Genomic DNA, 15137 nt, shown 5'->3' on the forward strand with positions numbered 1-15137 from the left:
GGGCATTATGCAAGGGTATGGGTTGTATGCGGAGTTCAACCTCTGGCTGCCAACAACTTATGTTCTTCCCAAATGCAAAATCATTCACTATATTCTAAGGTCCCCAAGAGTCTCATTCCATTACAGTATCAACTCAAAATTCAGAGTCTCATCTGTTAGAGAAGGTCACTGAGAGGATATGACCACTGGTTGATCTTAGAGCTAGATCCAGGCAGAAGAGGCCCCTCACTCTCCCCTGGCTTTGGAATGTATGCTTTGCCCACCAAGTGGGAGCTGCTTCAAGGACACCCAAGACAAGCCTCATATTTAAGTTCTCTTGCTAATTAAATCTGCCACCAACCAATCTGCAGCAGCCTGCCACTTTTTCTAGCCTCTCCTTGACCTCTGCGAACAGGGGCCAATCTGTGAGCCAACCTAGTCATCTAAATGTAAGCATCAGTATCTCATCAGCTCAAAGTGCAAAATCTCATCATTTAAATCCTCTAAGTTAGGTGAGGATGAGGTTCCTAGCTTTAATCCATTAAACATCGTTCTTAAACAAAATTTTTCCTCCATCTGAGGACCTATAAAACTAAAGAAACTACCTACTCAACATTCCCAACACACAATGGTGGGACAGGCCTAGGATAACAATGCAAGACATTGCCATTCAAAGAGGGAGGAGGAGGGGAGATGGAAAATACAAAGGAGTTACTTGTGCATAAGTTTGTATATCCTACTGGACAAGATTTCAAGGCCTTAGGAAAGAATTCTCTGTGACTCTTGGCTCTGCTCTTTAGACTCTTGGTTATCCTCCTGCTTTTTCTTTTAATTTTAATATTTGCTTATTTCATTATTTATTTATTTATTTATTTGCTTTTTATTTATTTATTTATTTTTATTTATTTATTTAAATTTACATCCAAAGTAGTTAGCATATAATGCAATAATGATTTCAGAAGTAGATTCCAGTGATTCATCCCCTATATATAACACCCAGTGCTCATCCCAACAAGTGTCTTCCTTAATGCCCCTTATACATTTAGCCCATCCCTCCACCCACAACCCCTCTGGCAACCCTCAATTTATTCTCTATATTTAAGAGTCTCTTATGTTTTGTCTGCCTCTTGTTTTTATACTATTTTTGCTTCCCTTCCCTTACATTCATCTATTTTCTACCTTAAATTCCACATATGAGTGAAGTCATATAATATTTGTCTTTCTCTGACCGATTAATTTTGCTTAGCATAATACCCTCTAGTTCCATCCACACAGTTGCAAATGGCAAGACTTCATTCTTTTTGATTGCTGAGTAATACTTCATTGTACATATATACCACATCTTCTTTATCCATTCATCTGTGGATGGACATTAGGGCTCTTTCCATACTTTAGCTATTGTTGATAGCACTGCTATACATTGGGGTGCATGTGCCCCCTTCGAAACAGCAAACCTGAATCCCTTGGATAAATACCTAGTAGTGCAATTGCTGGGTTGTAGGGTAGTTATATTTTTAATTTTTTGAGGAATCTCCATACTGTTTTCCAGAGTGGCTGCACCAGTTTGCATTTCCATCAGTAGTGCAAAAGAGATCCTCTTTCTCCACATCCTCACCAACATCTGCTGTTGCCTGAGTTGTTAATTTTAGCCATTCTGATTGGTGTGAGATGATATCTCATTGTGGTTTTGATTTGTATTTCCCTGATGATGTTGATGTTGAGCATTTTTTCATGTGTCTGTTAGTCATTTGGATGTCTTCCTTGGAAAAGTGTCTATTCATGTCTTTTGTCCATTTCTTCAGTAGATTATTTTGTTTTTTGGGTGCTGAGTTTGATAAGTTCTTTATTGATTTTGGATACTAACCCTTTATCTGATATGTCATTTGCAAATATCTTCTCCCATTCCATTGGTTGCCTTTTAGTTTATAGTTTTGATGATTGTTTCCTTTGTTTTTGTTTCCCCCAAAGACAAGTTAAGAAGTTGCTGTGGCTGAGATCAAAGAGGTTTTTGCCTACTTTCTCCTCTAGGATTTTGATGGCTTCTGTCTTACATTTAGGTTTTTCTTGCATTTTAAGCTTACTTTTGTGCATGGTGTAAGAAAGTGGTCCAGGTTAATTTTTCTGCATGTCACTGTCCAGTTTTCCCAACATCGTTTGCTAAAGAGACTGTCTTTATTCCACTGGATATTCTTTCCTTCTTTGTCAAAGATGAGTTGGCCATACATTTGTGGGTACATTTCTGGGTTTTCTATTCTGTTCCATTGATCTGAGTGTCTGGTTTTGTGCCAGTACCATACAGTCTTGGTGGTTACAGCTTTGTAATACATCTTGAAGTCTGGGATTGTGATGCCTCCAGCTTTGGTTTTCTTTTTAGAATTGCTTTCACTATTCAGGGTCTTTTCTGGTTCCATACAAATTTTAGGATTGTTTGTTCTAGCTATGTGAAGAGTGCTGGTGTTATTTTGATAGGAATTTCATTGAATATGTAGATTGCTTTGGGTAGTATTCACATTTTAACAACATTTTTTTCTTCCATAAGCATGGAATATTTTTCAAATTTTTTGTGTCTTCAATTTTCTTTCATAAGCTTTCTATAGTTTTCAGTGTATAGATTTTTCATGTCTTTGGTTAGGTTTATTCCTAGGTATATTATGGTTTTTGGTTCAACTGCAAATGGGATCAATTCCTTGATTTCTCTTTCTGTTGCTTCATTATTGGTGTACAGGAATGCAACTGATTTCTGTGCATTGATTTAATATCCTGTGACTTTGCTGAATTCATGGATCAATTCTAGCAGGTTTTTGGTGGAATATTTTGGGTTTTCTATATAGAGTATCATGCCATCTGCAAAGAGTGAAAGTTTGACTTCCTCCTTGCTGATTTTGATGCCTTTTATTCCTTTGTGTTGTCTGATTGCTAAGGCTAGGACTTTCAACACTATGTTGAATAACAATGGTGAGAGTGGACATCCCTGTCTTGTTCCTGACCCTAGGGGGTAAGGTCTCAGTTTTTCCCCATTGAGGATGATATTAACAGTGGGTCTTTCATATATGACTTTTAGGATCTTGAGGTATGATCCTTCTATCCCTACTTTCTTGAGGGTTTTTATCAAGAAAGGATGCTGTGTTTTGTCAAATGTTTTCTCTGCATCTATTGAGAGGATAATGTGGTTCTTGTCCTTTCTTTTATTGAGGTGATGTATCACATTGATTGTTTTGCAGACATTGAATCAGTCCTGCATCCCAGGTATAAATCCCACTTGGTCATGGTGCATAATTCTTTTAATGTATTGTTGGATCCAGTTGGCTAGTATCTTGTTGAGGATTTTCGCATCCATGTTCATCAAGGAAATTGGTCTGTAGTTCTCCTTTTAGTGGGGTCTTTGTCTGGTTTTGCAATCAAGGTAATGCTGGCTTCATAGAATGAGTTTGGAAGTTTTCCTTCCATTTCTATTTTTGGTAACAGCTTCAAAAGAATAGGTGTTAACACTTCTTTAAATGTTTGGTAGAATTCCCCTGGAAAGCAATCTGGCCCTGGACTCTAGTTTTTTGGGAGATTTTTGATTACTAATTCAATTTCTTTACTGGTTATGGGTCTGTTCAAGTTTTCTATTTCTTTTTGTTTCAGTTTCGTTTTGTTTCAGTTTATATGTTTCTAGGAACTTGTCCATTTCTTCCAGATTGCCCAATTTGTTGGTGTATAACTGCTCTTTTCTCTTACTATTGTTTGTATTTATGCAGTGTTGGTTGTGGTCTCTCTTCTTTCATTCTTGTTTTAATTTATTTGTGTCCTTTTCTTTTTCTTTTTGGTCAGACTGGCCAGGATTTATCAATTTTGTGAATTGTTTCAAAGAACCAGTTCCTGGTTTCATTGATAAGATCTACTGATTTTTTTTTTATTTCAATAGCGTTAATTTCTGCTCTAAACTTTATTATTTCCCATGTTCTGCTGGTTTTGGGTTTATTTGATGTTCTTTTTCCAGCTCTTTTTTTTTTTACTTTTTTTTTTTAACGTTTATTTATTTTTGAGACAGAGAGAGACAGAGCATGAATGGGGGAGGGTCAGAGAGAGGGAGACACAGAATCTGAAACAGGCTCCAGGCTCTGAGCTGTCAGCACAGAGCCCGACGCGGGGCTCGAACTCACAGACTGCGAGATCATGACCTGAGCCACAGTCGGCCGCTTAACCAACTGAGCCACCCAGGTGCCCCTTTTTCCAGCTCTTTAAGGTATAAGGTTAGGTTGTGTATCTGAGACCTTTCTTTCTTCTTTAGGATGGCCTGGATTGCTATATACTTCCCTCTTATGACCGCCTTTGCTGCATACTAGAGGTTTTGGGTTGTGGTGTTATCATTTGTGTTGGCTTCCATGTACTTTTTAATTTCCCCTTTAATTTCTTGGTTAGCCCATTCATTCTTTAATAAGATGTTCTTTAATTTCCAAGTATTTGTTGTCTTTCCAAATTTTTTCTTGTGGTTGATTTTGAGTTCCATAGCATTGTGGTCTGAAAATATGCACAGTATGATCTCGATCTTTTTGTACTTGTTGAGGGCTGATTTGTGTCCCAGTATGTGGTCTATTCTGGAGAATGTTCCATGTGCACTTGAGAAGAATGTGTATTCTGCTGCCTTATGGAGAAATGTTCAGAATATATCTGTGAAGTCCATCTCATCCAGTGCATCATTCAAAGCCATTATTTCCTTGTCGATTTTCCATTTAGATGATCTGTCCATTGCTGTGAGTGGGGTGTTGAAGTCCCCTACTATTATGGTATTATTATCAATGAGTTTCTTTATTTGTGATTAATTGATTTATATATTTGCATTCCTCCACAGTTGGAGCATAAGTGTTTACAATTTTTAGAACTTCTTGGTGGATAGACCCCTTAATTATGATATAATGCCTTTATTCATCTCTTGTTACAGTCTTTATTTTAAAATCTAGATTTTCTGATGTAAGTATGGCTACTCTGGCTTTCCTTTGGTGACCATTAACATGATAGATAGTTCTCCATCCCCTTACTTTCAATGTGAAGGTGCCTTTAGGTCTAAAATGAATCTCTTCTAAACAGCATGTAGATGGAATTTGTTTTCTTATCCATTCTGTTACCCTATGTATTTTGATTGGAGCTTTTAGTCCATTGACATTTAGAGTGAGTACTGGAAGATATGAATTTATTGCCATTATGTTGCCTGTAGAGATGGAGTTTCTGTTCACTAGTCCTTTCTAGTCTTTGTTGCTTTGGTCTTTTTTGTTTTGTTCCATCTTTTCTCCCCCCAGAGAGTCCCCCTTAAATTTTTTTGCAGGGCTGATTTAGTGATCATGAATTCCTTTAGTTTTTGTTTGTCTTGGAAACTTTTTGTCTCTCCTTCTATTTTGAATGACAGCCTTGCTGGATAAAGAATTCTTGGATGCATATTTTTCCAATTCAGCACATTGAATATATCCTGCCCCTCCTTTTTTGGCCTGCCTAGCTTCTGTGGATACGTCTGCTGTGAACCTGATTTGTCTTTCCTTGTAATATAAGGACTTTTCTTCCATTGCTGCTTTCATGATTCTTTCCTTGTCTGTGTATTTTGTGAATTTGACTATGATATGCCTTGTTGATGGTTGGTTTTTCTTGAATCTAACATGAGTTCTCTGTGCTCCCTGGATATTGATGTTTGTGTCTTTCTGCAGGTTAGGAAAGTTTTCCACTATGATTTGCTCACATAAAACTTCTATCCCTTTTTCTCTCTCTTCATCTTCTGGGACCCCTATGATTTGGATGTTATTCATTTTTGATGAGTCACTGAGTTCTCTAATTCTTATATCGTGATCTTTTGCCTTAGTTTCCCTCTTTTTTTCTGCTTCATTATTCTCCATAAGCTTGTCCTCTATATTGCTGATTCACTGCTCTGCTTCATCCATTCTTGCCACCATGGCATCCATTCAAGATTGTAGCTCAGTTAAAGCATTTTTAATTTTGTCCTGACTAGACTTTATTTCTTTTATCTCTGCAGGAAGGGATTCTATGATTTTTTCAGCCCCAGCTAGTATTCTTATTATTGTGATTCTAAATTCTGGTTCAGACATCTTGCTTGTATCTGTATTAAGTCTCTGGCTGTCATACCTTCCTGTTCTTTCTTTTGGAATGAATTCCTTCATCTTGCCATTTTGGAGGAAGACAAAGGATTAACAAAATTTAAAATTAAAATGGAAAAATTAAGAACAGCACAAAAACATCAAATAATGGAAGCTAAATCCTAGGTGTTTTTTGGTCTGGTTGTTGAAATAAGCTTGATAGAATAGAGAAAAAAGGGAAAGAAAAGAAAAAAGTTGGGGAGGGAAGGAAAATTTTTGAAAATAAAAAATAGAATAAAATGAAATGATGAAAGTAAAACAGAATTTTTAAAAATTTACAAAAAAGTAAAAAAATACAGTAGAAAAAAATGAAAGAATAATCTTTTTTTATAAAAACAGAAATGATGACTGGCTCCATTGGCAGCACAGTTCCCAGACTGAAGACTGGGGCTCCAGGTGGGATCCATATGTGATGACAGGGGCTGTAGCAGCCACCTTGGAGTCAAGGATGAACGTCATATCTGGAGGATAATAGAACCATCTGATCTTTGATCTGTTATAAGATCTTTCACATTGGAGCATATTTATTTGCCTCATTATTTTCCATACTATTACTCCATGGTATGTGAAGTGAGAGACTATCTCATTCCAATAACTAAGATAGAAAGCATGGGTGGGGGAGGAGCAGCGGGGGCGGGGGGGTGGTACACAGAATCTGGGGAAGGCTCCAGGCTCTCAACTGTCAGCACACAGTGAGATCATGACCTGTGCTGAAGTGAGACACCCAATTGACTGAGCCACTCAGGTGCACGCATGATCCTTTTTCCTAAGTTTATAGGAAACTGATTGAATATTTACTTTCTACTTGTTTTAAACCCTGGAATAAAGAAAAGAGAATTTCAATACATACATCCCATCAAGATTTAGAGATTTGCATCCTAACTAGACACTAGATTTATGATAATGCTTACATTCATACCATGCCTCTCAAGGAGATAGAACATTAGTTTTCAAATTCCAGTGGGGTTAAACCATGCATATTCCTGGGCCACCCTCTCATGGGCTCTAGGAAACTGTGATTAAACACTTAATTCTGATACCCCAGGTCATTGGATTATACTTTGAGAAGGACTTCAAATGATTGCAGTATGCAAAACTCCTCTTACTTCTGTCTTATGAACAAAAGATCTGAATGCATTTTCAGATGGAATTAGTGGAGTATGTTCTAGTCTCCACTAGATGGTAGCATATAAAAACTTTGACTTTTGAACACCCTTTATTTTAATTGTGTGATTTTAAAGAAAATATTGTTAAAATAAGTAGTTTAAAACATTATTTAGGGTAAAGACATTTCCAGGCGTCCATGGGGACAACCTGGAGGGCCATAAGTGTGTGTTGCAAACTGGTGGAGAAAAAACAGGTGGCGTGGGCATAGAGGGATGGTAACTCCTTCTATGGAGAAACAAAGGGAAGAGAAAGAGAGGCTGGGGAAGTGTAGTACTGTATCTGGACAAGAGAAAAACCATGGAATGGGACAGACAGAGATCCAATCTCTAACTTCAAGGCTTTCTCCAACTGGGGCCAGCTGACCTGTTCGCACACCTGGGGAGGAGGGGAGCCAGCCCCGGGCTCAGTAACTAGTTCAGAGGTGCAATCTGCAGTGGGAGAAAGCAATCCCCTCCCTGGAGTGCAGTGGGAAGAAAGTATATAACCATTCAAAGGACAAAGACTGCCTATGCCTGCCAGCCAGAGGCCAAATGTCCAGGTGTGGAGAAGCACTTCCTAAGAAACAGGGCACACAGAGAGGGACTCTTTAAGACATCAGGGTTTAAATCCCAGCTGAGTGCCAGAGAGGCATGGGAGTCAACAGAGCAAGACAAACCGCCTCGTTCACACCCGTGGCATTGTGAGGATGGTCGGAACAGAGTGGTTTGGGTCACTCTGTCTGTGGAAGAGAGACTGGGGTGTCACCATTTTTCTCCCCATCACCAACAAGGGGGGGCTTCAGGGAACCAACAGTGGGCCCACAGTGGAGGTGGGACCCACCTATAGAAAACCACGCCCTTCCACACCTGGTAACTTTGTATCTACTGGAGTGGGATTAACGTGATGTACTAGACAGGCCCTCATCCAGACCAGTGCTGCCACTGGTTCCGAGGCACCCAGTGATTTTTCATTTTCTGATTTAATTTTTGGGCAATTCTTATACATATTTTTTTTCTTCCTTTTTTCCTTATTTATTCCCTCCTCTAGTCTGGTCACTCTGGTTCTTGGTTTGTTTAAGCAGACATATTTAATCTATTCTCTTTATGCCTATTCTTTATCTCCTTTTTTATTTTATGTGGAAGGAGGGAAATAAAATAAGTTTTCTAAGGAATTTGGAAGCCAGGCTTTCAGGACCTTGAAGGACTAGCTGCTGTTAAGATATGGTTACATTTAGCTTTTAATAAAACAAAACACTAAGACACTAAGGCAGCCATGAGTTGCTTGAGGAAGGTCACTCTGAATGTTTTAGGTGTCTATCGGTGGGCTACAAGCTATGTGATTTAATTTAAGCTATAGTTATCTTGCCTTGATTTTTCTCATCATTTACCGTCATGGTTCTAGAGCCTGCTAGCTGGGCCCAGTCTTGGCACAGACCCTGCTTGCATGCCAGTTTGTCTCTTGAGGATGCTGATTCCTTATGTGTGAGGTGGGGATTAGGATAGTTCATCCCCACAGCCCACCTAGCACCCTGCCACTGCTCACAGGGTGCTCTCCACTCTCCAAAACCACCGATTTCATTATGGTGGCACCCCTGTCCCAAGCCTATCTTCTGCACTTCCTTGGAAACAGCATGGAGTTGAGGTAGGCGGGGAAAAGGTTAGAGCTCTGATTGACCAGGAGCAGGACACAGTGGGGCACCAGCAGACCTGGAGTTGAGTCCTGGCCCTGCGTTTCCTGCATAATTATTGGGTTTTCCTTGGATTGTTTCCTCACCTGCAAACTTCTCATGTGCGTAGTTGTGGAAATGACATGTGGGAAGCCTGGAAGGCACATGTCCCAATGCCAGACATGTCCTTCCCTCACCCTGAGCACCTTCAAAAGCATCTCAGATGGTGAGCAACAAATGTCCTATACCCCATCTTCTCCAAAGTTCCCTTTATTTCCCACATTTCCTGAAAACAGTTTTCCTGTGGTTTTTCAGTGGCAGGCTGCCTTTGTCCTTAGACCCACCTGCCTGGTGTGCCCTGGCTCCTGCCCAGTAGTGACTCCTAGCTTCTGAAATGTCTCCAATTCCCCACACCTGATGCCCCCTTTGAGGCCCAGTCATCATGCTTCCCCACCCTGCCCATTCTGGTCACTTTCTCCAGCTTCCGTTCAAAACTCTCAATCTTGTCCTCTATGTCTCACACTATATTAGGGAGAGGTGTAGTACTTTTATTCTTCAGCTTTTGTGTGTGGTGAGGTGGGAGGGATATACATAACTTCTCAACAGGAGGCCAATTTAGAGAAAGAATTGTCTCAAAAATATGTGTGGATGTGGCTTTATCTAATAGAGTGAAACCTAATGAAATCCACCCAAGGACCACAAGGTTCTGGAGTTTATGTCAGCAGAAGTACTGGGGTTTTCTACTGACAGGGACAGATAAAATACAAAATGGAAGTTGGACCCTTAGATCTCTACTAGGGGGAAGCAAGTTGACAGACCTACTCAGGTACAAATTTTGTACAGCTATGTAGTACTTCCCCCTAAAAAGGACACAATAATTGTTTCCAATCATTATTTTCTTTATTATTTTTTTCAGAGAGCCTCCATTATTCCAAATAAATTTAGAGGAATATTTTAAAGTTCTTCTTTAAAATATAGTCATTGAGATTGCAGCTATAATTCATGAAATTATCTATTAAGGACTACACGACTCATGCAGAAAAATTTAGAACTTCATTCATGTAAATCTCTAAAGCACTACAAATGTTCTCTTATAAAGTTTGAAGATTTCTTGTTAAGGTTAAGAAAATATTAAAGGGCAAGAAAAAGTAAGGAAGAGGGAAAGAAAAACAAAACAGTTCAGAGAGTATAAAAGAAGCAAATATTAGGGAGGGGCCAAGATGGCAGAGTAGCATGGAAGTTTCTTTGTCTCTCTCATCCCTGATTGCAGCCAGATCAACACCAAACTATCTTGCACACCTAGAAAACTTATCTGAGGATTAACACAACAATCTGCATAACCTGAACCACAGAACTTGGCAGGTATGCAGCGTGAAGAGGTAAACTGGGGGAGAGAGAAGTCACAGAGGGTAGGGACTTGTTTTTGCTTGTGGAAAGAAGACAGAGACAGGGGGGAGAGTACAGGAAAAGCACTACTCCCCCAAAGCAGCTGGAGAGAAAGAGAAAGAGTTGAAACACACACAATGGACTGAATAAGAAAGGGAGAAAGGGGAGGGTTTAAATACCATTAAGATAAATGGTATAAATACTATAAACAGGGGAATGCAGAGTCTGAAACTCCTCAGCTCCATACCTGGCAGAGCTCTGGTGGGAAGAGTGAATCCCCAGCAGTAGACAGCAAGGTCTGAAGGGTCCTTGGGCCACCAGGTAGAGGCAGTTCCTCTGCTGGGAGGACATTTGGTAGAAGTTCTGTGGCTTCTCCATAGGCAGAGGTCCCACTGGACCCCAGAGAACAGCCACATTTGCTGGTATTGGAACAAGGACGTTAAGGGTAAATCCTGGGGCCAGATGTGTGTTGTGATTTACCATAATCCCTGAAATGCTGCTGCTACATGATCTCATGAACTTCTTCTGGGGCAGGCTGTCACCCAGCCATAGTCTCTGGGCATCTGTAGTAGCACAGTCACGTGAACGTTCCTGGGGGTGCTGGCACCCAGCCATTGCTCAGCAAGATCCTCCCCCAGAGGGTCGGAGCAAGTCAAAGCCGCAGGACCCTCAGAAGTGAGGAGTTTGGAAACACAGCTCCATCTAAGATAAAACTCAGGAGGGAGGTGTGACACCTGGCAGGCTGATGGCTTGGTCACAGACAGCATAGAAGTGGGGAATGGATGGAAGCTGGAGACAAAGGAGGAGCGCTCAATTGCTGGTTGACGAGAGCACAGAGTTCTGATACTAGAGACTAGGTAACTGGGTGACACCATTTTCACCTCTCCCTCACATGTACTTACACCAGTACATGCACCACAACCATCTGCCCCACTACAGTAAACACCGCCGTCTAGTGGAGAATGTGGACGTTACACCAAGCCCTGACCAAAGGCACATAAGCGTGCTCTAGGGGAACACTATAAGTCTCCCAGCCTGGTTAGTTCACAGACTATAAAGTGCTTCATAGTTCAACTTCTAGGGGAAACCAGATGTAATTTCAATCATATTTCATTCTGTTCACTGGTCCATCTATTCAATTTTTTCTTTTTCTTTTCTTATTCTTGAAAACAGAAAGAGAAAATTTTATTTTTATTTTCCTTTTTTAAAATACAACTTATTGTCAAATTGGCTAACATACAGTGTGTATAGTGTGTTCTTGGTTTTGGAGGTGTATTCCGGTGGTTCATTGCTTACATACAACACCCAGTGCTGATCCTAACAAGTATCCTCCTCAAAGACCATCACCCATTTTCCCCTCTCCCCCTTGCTCTCCACCAACCCTCAGTTTGTTCTCTGTATTTAAGAGACTCCTATGGTTTGCCTCTCTCCCTCTGTTTGTAACTATTTTTCCCCTTCCCTTCCCTCATGGTCTTCTGCTAAGTTTCTCAAATTCCACATATGGTGAAAACATGATATCTGTCTTTTCTGACTCATTTCACTTAGCATACTACCTTCCAGTTCCATCCACGTTGTTGCAAATGGCATGATTTCATTCTTTCTCATTGCCAAGGAGTATTCCATTGTATATATAAACCACATCTTCCTTATCCATCCGTCAGTTGATGGACATTTATGTTCTTTCTATAATTTGGCTATTGTTGAAAGTGCTGCTATAAACATTCTGGTACATGTGCCCCTATGAATCAGCACTCCTGTATCCTTTGGATAAATTGCCAATAGTGCTATTGCTGACTTGTACGGTAGTTCTATTTTTAATTTTTTTGAGGAACCTCCACACTGTTTTCCAGAGCGGCTGCACCAGTTTGCATTCCCACCAACAGCGCAAGAGGGTTCCCGTTTCTCCACATCTTTGCCAGCATTTGTTGTTTCCTCAGTTGTTAATTTTAGCCACTCTGACCTGTATGAGGTGGTATCTCAGTGTGGTTTTGATTTGTATTTCCCTGATGAAGATGATGAGTATCTTTTCATGTGTCTGTTAGCCATCTGGATGTCTTCTTTGGAAAAGTGTCTATCCATGTCTTCTGCCCATTTCTTCATTGGATTATTTGTTTTTTGGGTGTTGACATTAGTAAGTTCTTTATGGATTTTGGGTACTGACCCTTTATCCTATATGTCATTTGCAAATATATTTTCCCATCCCATCGGTTGCCTTTTAGTTTTGTTGATTGTTTCCTTTGCAGTGCAGAAGGTTTTTATCTTGATGAGGTCCCAATAGTTCATTTTTGCTTTTAATTCCCTTTGCCTTTGGAGACGTGTCAAGAAAGAAATTGCTGTGGCTGAGGTCAAAGAAGTTTCTCCTCTAGGGTTTTGATGGCTTCTTGTCTCACATTTAGGTTTTTCATCCATTTTGAATTTGTTTTTGTGTATGGTGTAAGAAAGTTGGTCTAGTTTCATTCTTCTGCATGTTGCTGTCCAGTTCTCCCAGCACCATTTGCTAAAGAGACTGTCTTTGTTTCTTTGGATACTCTTTCTTACTTTGTCAAAGATTAGTTGGCCCTATATTTGTGTCCAATTCTGGGTTCTCTATTCTACTCCATTGGTCTATATGTCTGTTTTTGTGCCATTACCATACTGTCTTGATGACTACAGCTTTGTAGTAGAGGCTAAAATCCGGAATGGTGATGCTCCTGATTTGGTTTTCTTTTTCAACATTACTTTGGCTATTCAGGGTCTTTTGTGGTTCCATGCACATTTTAGGATTGTTTGTTCTGGCTTTGAGAAGAATGCTGGTGCAATTTTGACTGGGATTGCATTGAATGTGTGGATTGCTTTGGGTAGCATTGACATTGTAACAATATTTATTCTTCCAATTCAGGAGCGTGGAATGTTTTCCATTTCTTTGTGTCTTATTCAATTTCCTTCATAGGTTTTCTATAGTTTTCAGCATATAGATCTTTTACATCTTTGGTTAGGTTTATTCCTAGTTATTTGATAGTTCTTGGTGCAATTGTAAACTAAAGGATCAGTTTATTTCTTTTTCTGTTGCTTCATTATTGGTGTATAGAAATGCAACTGATTTATGTACACTGATTTTTGTACCCTGCAACTTTGCTGAATTCACGTATTAGTTCTAGCAGCCTTCTGGTGGAGTCTTTCAGGTTTTCTGTGTAATCATGTCATCTGCAAAAAGTGAAAGTTTGACTTCTTTGCCAATTTTGATGCTTTTTATTTCATTTTGTTGTCTGCTGATGCTAGGACTCCCAACACTATGTTAAGCAACAATGGTGAGAGTGGACATCCCTGTAATGTTCCTGATCTCAGGGGGAAAGCCTTGGTTTTTCCTCATTGAGGATGATATTAGCTGTGGCCTTTTCATATATGGCTTTTATGATGTTTAGGTATGTTCCTTCTATCCCGACTTTCTTGAGGGTTTTTATTAAGAAAGGATGCTGTAATTCATCAAATGCTTTTCTGGATCTATTGACAGGAACATATGGTTCTTATCTTTTCTTTTATTAATGTGACATATCACATTAATTGATTTGCGAATATTGAACCAGTCCTGCAGCCCAGGATGAATCCCACTTGATCATGGTGAATAATTCTTTTTATATGCTGTTGAATTTGATTTGCTAGTATCTTGAGAATTTTTGCATCCATGTTCATCAGGGAAATTGGCCTGTAATTCTCCTTTTTGGTGGGGTCTCTGGCTTGGGAATCACAGTAATGCTGGCTTCATAGAATGAGTCCCGAAGTTTTCCTTCTGTTTCTATTTTTTGGAACAGCTTTAGACAGATAGGTATTAACTCTGCTTTAAATGTCTGGTAGAATTCCCCTGGGAAGCCAGCTGGCCCAGGACTCTTATTTGTTGGGAGAGTTTCAGTTTCTTCACTAATTATGAGTCTGTTCAAATTTTCTATTACTTACCATTTGAGTTTTGGTATTGTGTAGGTGTCTAGGAATTTGTCCATTTCTTCCATGTTGTCCATTTTGTTGGCATATAATTTTTCATAGTATTCTCTGATAATTGTTTGTATTTATGAGGGATTAATTTTCATTTTCATTTGTGGGTTTATCTATATGGGTCCTCTCTCTTTTCTTTTTGAGAAGTCTGTCTAGGGGGTTATCAATTTTGTTATCTTTTCAAAAAAATCAGCTCTTAGTTTCATTGACCTGTTCTGGTTTTTTTGGATTCTATATTGTTTATTTCTGCTCTGATCTTTATTCTCTTCTGCTGGCCTTGGCATTTCTTTGTTGTTCTGCTCTAGTTCCTTTAGGTGTGCTGTTAGATTTTGTATCTGGGATTTTTCTTATTTCTTAAGATAGGTCTGGCTTGCAATGTATTTTCCTCTTAGGACTGCCTTTGCTGCATCTTTGTGGGGAGTTTTAAAAACATTGTCTTCCCCTGTTCTGTCCTGTGTGTGCAGTGTCCTTTTCCCACCCTCTTGCTGTATTACAACAAGCTTCCTAGAGGCAGAGGCTGTGTTCTGGTGTCTGTGACACAGCCTCATTGTGGAGCAATGGCTTGCAGCTGGAATATTGCATCCAAGGACCCTATAATGACCTTCCCCTCCCAGCCATGGAAGGCAGGGCTGAGAAGAGTTTGCTCCACTGGAATTCATGTGCATTTTCCCCTCCATGTGACCTCTGTATGTCTTTTCTTCCGTGGGTGCTCAGGGCTGAGACAGGACTGTGTGCATAGTGGTATTCTCCATTTCTTGGGGTACGTATCTGCCTACATGTTGCCTGCCAAAGGAAAATTCTGATGAATGTATGATGTCTTATGGTTGATCATTATTGCTACTAGAGAAACATCATGTATGCACATAAGAGAC

The sequence above is a fragment of the Prionailurus bengalensis genome, chromosome C1 (assembly GCF_016509475.1).
Source record: "Prionailurus bengalensis isolate Pbe53 chromosome C1, Fcat_Pben_1.1_paternal_pri, whole genome shotgun sequence".
Classification (NCBI taxonomy): Eukaryota; Metazoa; Chordata; class Mammalia; order Carnivora; family Felidae; genus Prionailurus; species Prionailurus bengalensis.